This window comes from Bidens hawaiensis, unplaced genomic scaffold (genome assembly GCF_021521415.1).
Source record: "Bidens hawaiensis isolate Kalapana, Puna unplaced genomic scaffold, B.hawaiensis_p1.1 tig00003857_1, whole genome shotgun sequence".
Taxonomy (NCBI): domain Eukaryota; kingdom Viridiplantae; phylum Streptophyta; class Magnoliopsida; order Asterales; family Asteraceae; genus Bidens; species Bidens hawaiensis.
In genome coordinates this window covers 165,571-173,656 of record NW_027491222.1, presented here as the reverse complement: position 1 = coordinate 173,656, position 8,086 = coordinate 165,571, and the positions used below count along the sequence as shown (strand labels likewise).

At 37.7% G+C, this 8,086-nt stretch overlaps 1 pseudogene across 1 annotated transcript; it reads right to left on the bottom strand.

Annotated features, from left to right (window-relative positions):
• Window positions 1-1,488: 1,488 nt before the first annotated feature.
• Window positions 1,489-5,910, bottom strand: LOC143624542 (short-chain dehydrogenase RED1-like; annotated as a pseudogene). The gene is made up of 4 exons (XR_013152137.1): window positions 5,902-5,910; window positions 4,248-4,418; window positions 3,282-3,441; window positions 1,489-2,071 (listed from the first exon to the last, which is right to left on the bottom strand). The product of XR_013152137.1 is annotated as a short-chain dehydrogenase RED1-like (transcript).
• Window positions 5,911-8,086: the final 2,176 nt, after the last annotated feature.

Here is an 8,086-nt window from a genome sequence, read left to right as displayed (position 1 = left end):
ATGGCCCGTTAACGGTGGACGTCTGCTAATGGCTGATTTTGTGAACCCACAAGAAGTTAAGAATCGGGTTGACCCGCAACCACCACCACAGCCATCTCCCAGCTGGAAACAACCGCTGCCTCAGGGCCGTCTCTGAGAATTTAAATACCTCGGTCGAGCCAAAATAAAAAGGCCCGTAGGCCTTAACAAAATTTTTTTATTTGCTAATGCATATGGATAAAACTTTTATCGACCGATTTATTATAAGCAGAAATCATTCTAAGCATGTAATTATCTCATAAACCATTGCAAATAACCTTATTTTTAACACCAAAAAAACATATATACGTAACATGTATAAAAAGGTTTGTGCCCCCGAAATTTATGTGCCCCGGCCGATGGTGCGGCTCGCACACCCTCCGAGCCTCCCATGCGCTGCCTCCTCCATCCGCCCTCCCAGCACCGCCACCGCTTACTACCTCACCGCCAATGAGGAACCATGCACCACCGCCTTCTGAGAAAGTTGACCCGCCAATTGAGACATTGGATGATCTGTTTAAAAAGACGAGGGCTACCCCTCGTATTTACTACTTACCGCTTTCTGATGAACTAGTTGCAGCAAGATTTAGGGCTCAGGGGAAATTTGGGGAATGATTAGGGTTTAGATCAGTGTAAAAATAGTGGTAGTGGTGAAGTATATTCATATGTTTGCAGGTCTGCAAGTGATGCATTTAGGAACGGTTCGAGCGAAGGTGGCCCGGGACGAGCTTGGTGGTTTGCTGATGAACATAAGTTTGTTCTAGGCCAAAACTGAGTTTGGATCTGGAAGTGTTTCTCTGTATTGGGATTTTTTTTATTTTATCTGATCAAATTGACATGTTTTATGTTTCATTTTATACACCAGATTGATTTTTTTTCCATATTATGGATCTTGATTGATAATACATTGGACTGATTTATGTTGGTTAAGGATCTCGTGTAATCACTTCTGCATTGGCTAGAGTTGCACATTGCTTTACCGTTGAGCGGCTGAAAGAAACCAGCCTAAAGCAAATTTGTTATTTCCTTTCTCATAATCAGCCGACGCCCGTCGAGCATTTGTCTTGTAGTACTGGACTACTGGTTGGTTTACATTAATCCTATTGATGTTTCTAAGTACATTTCTTTTTCATCAACATTAAATAATTTTTGGGCATATTTGGATAAACTAGTATATAAAATTGGGTATTTGGGACGAGTATCATCTAATAGTCTAATACCATACCCGTATCTAAACTCATGATTTTTTTACAGTCTTAATTCTGGTCCGTTATCCGTCCCTAATGTTTATGTATCTTCAATGGGTTTAAGTTTCTTAGTTGGTACAAATTTGATTTGTCTTTGAGATGTTATGTCAAACTCGTGTGATAAATACGTTGTCATTGTGTTGACTTGTTTAATCCATTTCTATAATTTAAAAATAAAATAAAATGAGAATCAGCTCGCTTGATATATATGATACATTGTCATCTGATCTACTTATTATAACTTGTCAGCCACTTTATGAGCTGTTTATAATTTGATTACAATCTGTTTACAACATGTTAACTCGTTTAGACATATTAGCGCCAAGAAAACACTATTACAAAAGGTTACACTGAACCCGCCTAAATTTCAAAGTAGCGTCTCACGCCATCTAATTTAATTACCAATTCTAAAAAACACCTTTATAAGTTATAACATATCAGCTTCAAATTGCAGATATATAGAAACTATGAGCATTTCATAGCCTTTTTCAAAAGGAAGTCTTTGATAAAAATAGGCAAGTGGTAGACAATAGCCATTATAGTTGAGTACTGCCCCAAAGAGAACCAAGCAGGCGGGTCTTCTTTCAAGATTGCAGCTACTGTCTTGTTTGCAAACTCTTCCGATGTCATTGCTTTCGGACCTTGTGACAAATATGCTCGCTCTTTGATTGCGCCTTCATATTTCTTAATACAGTTTCCACTCAGGCATCTTATTGTAGCTGGCTATAGCTGAATCTCCAATATTTGATCTTACGGCTTCAGGTACAACGTTAATTACATCGATACCCAGCGGCTTCAGTTCCAACCTGTGCCGTTTGGAATTTATTCTATATTACATACATATTGTAAACCTTTTATGCACAAAAATCAATATAAAGAACCTTTGTGGTTCAAGTAGGGGCGCAATTCTAGACACATACACAATAGGAAAATAATCAGGTTCTGGGTCGACTAATATAAACATGACATGGAGTAGCATGTTAACCCGTATAAAAGGTTTTAAAAGTTCATATTTAAATTTTAAAGGGATTATTAAAAAGAGTTAAAACGTAAAAGTTTCTCATTTTGATCTTCAGTTTTTCCAAAAGTGAAATTAATTTTCCGTCTTAAAATCTTCACCGCCTCTTAATTTCAACTTAATTAATCTGATATAACTTTCTGGTTGTCGTTTATAATGCCCCTAAGCATATAAAAGAAACTATGACCATTCTTCAATAGATGGGTCGATTTGGATTAAAGAAAAAATTTCTCATTGTTTCATTTGGGGCTATTAAATTTATACAACTAATCAATTTGTGTCTACTAAAATTGTATAGTAGGTCACTATTATAAAACATGCTAACTAAAAATGGGTCCAAATGGGCTAGCACCACCCACCACCAGTACCACTAGCTACCATAAAAGCAAATACAGATGTGTCCATTTTGATACCTCTTTTTCATTATTTTTTTTTTCTAAAAATGACCCATTTCAAGGCGGGTCAATTTTGTCCCGAACTATACTGATACTTTTATAAAGCAATTTGTTTTGACCCAAACCTGTTAACCAACCTTACCACCCATTTTGCCAGGCTTAATATAAACCTTATTAGTTTCCCGTGCAAAAGCATGTGTACATACAAGTTTCCACATTAATAAACGTCCAATTAGTAATAAAAGTGACAGATATAAGTAACCAGCTTGCAGCTTTATTATCTACATGGCAATCTTTTAGCTGAAAATAGTATAAATCTATGACCAGTTACTCCTCAAGGGTAAACTTGTATGTACTCTTTATTTTGCTTGATGAGACCAAGAAAGGTGCGTAGACTTTGAGGGGTGGTCGCCTCATGCCTATGACCAATCAGTTTACCAGCAAAACTGTATTCGGAACATGTGCATCGATTCTATTATATTTGTCAATATATTGACATATACAATTCCGATTTCATGATGTTTTGTATCTCTAAAGTGAAAGATATTTTGTATAGGTATGGGGTAACGGTATCAAGATATGAGAACATGTCAAGTGACTAACCTTAATGTATCAGTTAGCGCGTGTAAAGCACTTTTCGATGCACTGTAGACACCTGACCATGGTCCGGGTGCCAGAGCAGTAACACTTCCGGTGTTTACAATCTTTCCCTTCTTTCTTGATGCCATGTGAGGAACAACAGCTTGAATCAACCTCAAGGGACCTACATATGGCACAAGCAGTGTATAAACTAATCAAGATCCTCAACACTAACACATCCCAAGTATATAAATACTGAAAAGGTCCAGAAAAAAAAGACAAGAACAAACATTTTAGGCAAAACCGAGTTTAAACGTTTACTTGGATTACCTACTTAGTGTGTGACCTTTTGGACAATTACAATTATATTGTTGTGTATTGGATATATAGTAAGTGTTGTGTTTATGGAGACGTGGGTCTCGGTTTGGACCCGGAAGACATGTTTTACTGGGTTTAAACAATTTAATGAAGACTGAAAACATGAGAGCTTTTTCGGACAACCCTATATCTCTTATTACGGTCCGTTTATTTTTTCTTGTTCTTAATCATGTAACACTAGTTTAGTCTCTATTGGTGAGATCAGAAAGCAATGATAAAATCATGGTTAGACCCTGTGAGCATAGTGTTAGGTTTGGGAAGACCTTTCGAGCCTAATCTAGTCTAGGTTGGAAGGCCCGTCTAGCTTTCTTGTTTCTTAAGTTAGAAACCCTGATTAAAAAAGAAATTCTAGTTGCAGTCCGTGAATGTAGGTCGCCTTGACCGAACCATCTGATTGTTTATTTCCGCTGAATACTTGCCCTAATAGATAGTATGTCAGTCTAGACCAAACCACGAAAACCCGGGCCTATTTAAGATCAAATTGTTGGATAAAATAATTCAAATATTCCTTAAATTAAAACAACTCTAAACCAAACCAAACCAAACCAAACCAGATCTAATAATAATAATAATCAACAGCAACAAACTCATAAATCAATATCATAAAAACACCGTAAACATTCGTGTTAAACGTATGCTCAACTTCAGAAAGAGGAACGGACCAAAACACTGGACACCAGCATTATTAACAACAACATCTATCCGGCCGAACTTATCGATCACATTCACCACAACCTCTCGAACATGTTGATCCGATAACACGTCAAGCTCAAAATTGACACGCTCAAAACAAAATTGATCTATTGTTAATTCACCATATCTCTTCCGTCTTCTCTAGTGTCTGTGAAATCAATTGAATAATTGATTTTACAAAGTCATCACAATTATTCAAAGTTTATTATTGATAATTGATTTGAATATTTACATACCTAATTGAATAATTAATTTTAGTGGCCCTTTGAAAAATTGCGCTCAAAATAATCCAGTACACTAATTTTCTTACGCTCAATTAGTCTCTATTCGATAACTGAATATTTACACGAACATATTATTTTATTCAATTGATTACACTCAAACGTTCATGTGAAAGCATATTATTCAATTAACGCTCTTTAAAATCAAATATTCATGTAAAAATTAATGCCCGGTGATTTAACACATACTTGAATTTAGTTACGCTCAAATCGAATTCCAATTACGCACAATTCAAGTTACGCACAAATCAAATTACGCTCAATTAAGCTATGATTAGGATTTAAATATTACGCTCAAATCAATATTACGCTCTGCCCTTCATCCTCATGGCTCTTTTATCATGTTCAATCTCTAACAAATTAGCGATTTCACTCACCAATACGTTTGATTTTTAATGCCAGTTTCATTGTTTATTTTATTATGGTTGACAATTTTGGAGTTCAGATCTGATTTTGGTTGATGATGCGAATAAGGTCTAATTTGGTTTTGCAAAAAATCAATTATGCCACCAACGTGATTGTAGACGATTAATTATATGAAAATGGAATTGAATGAATTTACAATTTTGCCACCGCATGTTTTTAGCTGGAATTGAAATTAACGGTGTATTGCAGTTGCGTACGTAATGTTTTGGATAAAAATCTGCTAAGGATAATGTATCCAAATCTGTAATGTGAGGTCTAGTGCTAAAACGATAACAGTGATTATGTAAATGAAAATAGAATGAACAACGTGATTTGTTGTGAGGAAAAACCCTTTGATCTTGTTTAGATCAAAGGAAAAAAACCCCGGGTGATAACAACTCGTCGATCACCAATTTATTAATCACAAAAAAGGGTTACAAGTGTTTTGGAGATTACGACCAATGTTACAATGAATGCTAATGTGTAGAGAGAAGTATGAGTTCTCCTCTAGTGTGTGTGAATACAAGTGAGTTCTAATCGATCGTTATCTCGATGTTTATAAAGTAAATAACAACCAACAATAATTCTTAACTATCCGCCACTCCTCCATAACTCCTCCAACGTTTATTGACCACGTGCTGGGAGCTTCCAGTAGCGAACTTTGAGGTAGACTCAGTCATAGAGTCGTTGCTTTTGTTGAAAAATAACCTACACACATGAAACAATTGTTAATAATATCAACTTCTGAGGATCCTTGATCTTGACATGGCTATGGAATTCTTCAAGAGGATAATTGATCCAGACACATCTTCAAGGATAACATATCCTCAGTATCGAAATTATCAGCCCTAACAATTTCCCCCAAATGGCGGGTGTTTATGCTTTACAGCTGGCATTTTGAAATTCGAATCTTCTGCGAAAAGTAGATGATTAGACAGTTTTCCAGAGATATTTACCATCCACCCCTTGATATTATCATATCTGCCTATATATGTGATTACTATAACCCGTTTATAATCATATATCCGGCCGTTCAGCAGGTATCCTTCTTTCCTAACTTTATTTTCTTTATCTTGATAATAATGTCAGTCGCTTCGTCTTCTTTACCTCCTTCTAAGTCGTCCGACCAATCCTCCGACGACTCTGGGTTGACGGAGATGCAGCCTCAAAACCTTATAGCCAATCCATCCATCGAAATCTGTAAGCTCACGTATCCCGAAATCGATGAGTTACGTTTATTATTCCCACCTGAAACCGTGTTCCGACTATACGATTCCGGCGTCCGATGCGACATTTATTCTCAAACCTGGGTGTGTTTTCCAGCTTGTCCTTTTCTCATCGGCTATCGTTATTCGTTCCCCCCTTTTACACAAAGCTTCTTCGATTCCACTGGCATATCCTACATCCAGGCTATGCCTATGCTTTGGAGAGTCCTCAGCACTATTGAAAGAATTATCGAAGAGGAAAAAGTTGACTTCGGCCTTCAAGAGTTGTCTCACCTTTGTACCCTTACTACCCACGGTCCTGCCCGATTCATATTGAAATATAAATCTCGACAACCCCATCCGATTCTGAAAGTCACCTTGAATGATTCCTTTTGAAGGAATCAGTTCTTCTTGGTGAAGCGCGTGGGACTGATTTGCCTTTAAAATGGGTCAGAAAGGGTAGGATCCTAGATCCTTTACAAAGATATGATCCATGATGACTGATCTAACTTTGAATCTTCTTTATTTGCAGTTGAAAACTTCACTTCTTTGGCTAAGCTACCTGGAACAGAGGAGAAAACAAAACGGTTCCTTGCACTGGATCCTGAGGTTAGAACTTTTCAAGCCCAATTTGTCGAAGCTTTTTGTGAGATCTCCTCAGACTCCAATATGTCAAGTAATTTTAGTATAATAATTTGAAATAAATAAAATTAGATAGAATACTTATCTGTTAACTTAATCTTGTAGGTGCCAAGAAGTCTCAAAAGTCTGCTAGCAAATTCTCCTTGGAGGACATCGATAGTATGGTTACTCCTCAAGATATCAAGAAGGAGGCTTTGAAGGCAGCAACCAGTTCTGAGCCGAAAACCGCAACTACCAGAGCCAAGTCAGCCGCTTCTAAGAGAAAGAGATCCTCTGAGCCTGAAACCCACTTCGATGTGGTCCTCACTATAAGTACCCTGTATCCTGCTGTTTTGGATTTAAGGATCCAATATCCTTCTAATCCTCATTTAACTGATGGTTACAGGCTATGAACGCTTTCAAAGACCATTATGAAAAGATAGTGAACCAGATGAGTGAGAAGCTGTCCGGGCTGGGAAATGCTGTGGTTGCCAAGGACAAAGCCTTGATCAAGCTTTCTAAGGACAAAAATAAGTTGGAGGATCAACTATCCTCAGCGGAAGCCCCACGCCAAGAAGAGGTGAAGCAGGCTACGGAAGAGGCTAAGATGTGGGCTGCTAGGTCGGTGTTTCAAGCGAGGATTAAGATGGCGATGGAGGCCGGTGATCCCGCTTTTGACAAAACCACTTGGGATGTAAAGAAGTGGAAGACTGATTTGGCGGCTCTTGGTGGCGAAGAGGATGCGAACATGGATGAGGAGAACGAGGTTGGAACTAGTGGGGTCAAGGATGCGGTGGAAGTTGGCGAAGGAGCGGGTGCTGCGGAAGGCGAGGAAGCAGCGTGAATGGGCGATGAAGGATATTGAAGACAAGGCCCGAGCCCATTTTTTTATGTTGATGTTTTTATGGATAATTTGGGTGTAACAGACAATAGTAATTAGGATTTAAGGATCACTGATCCTCAAGACAATTTTCAGGGGTACCGAAGGTGGATGGATCCTCTGTTTGTGGGGATGAAGCCTTTGGTGCCTTTGACTTTTATTTTCCTGCACTCTAAGAACAATTAGTAACACCTGCTTAACCCAGGTGGATGGTCCATTTTTCATATGATGAAATCCGGGTTAAGGATTTTGGGTAAGTCCAGGTGACTTATGTTTAATAATATACAACGTTTGACTAATTGCCTGTTATTGTGAAAGTTTGTTTGATATAAATTTAGTCTTGTTGAAGAATTTAAAAGCATCTTT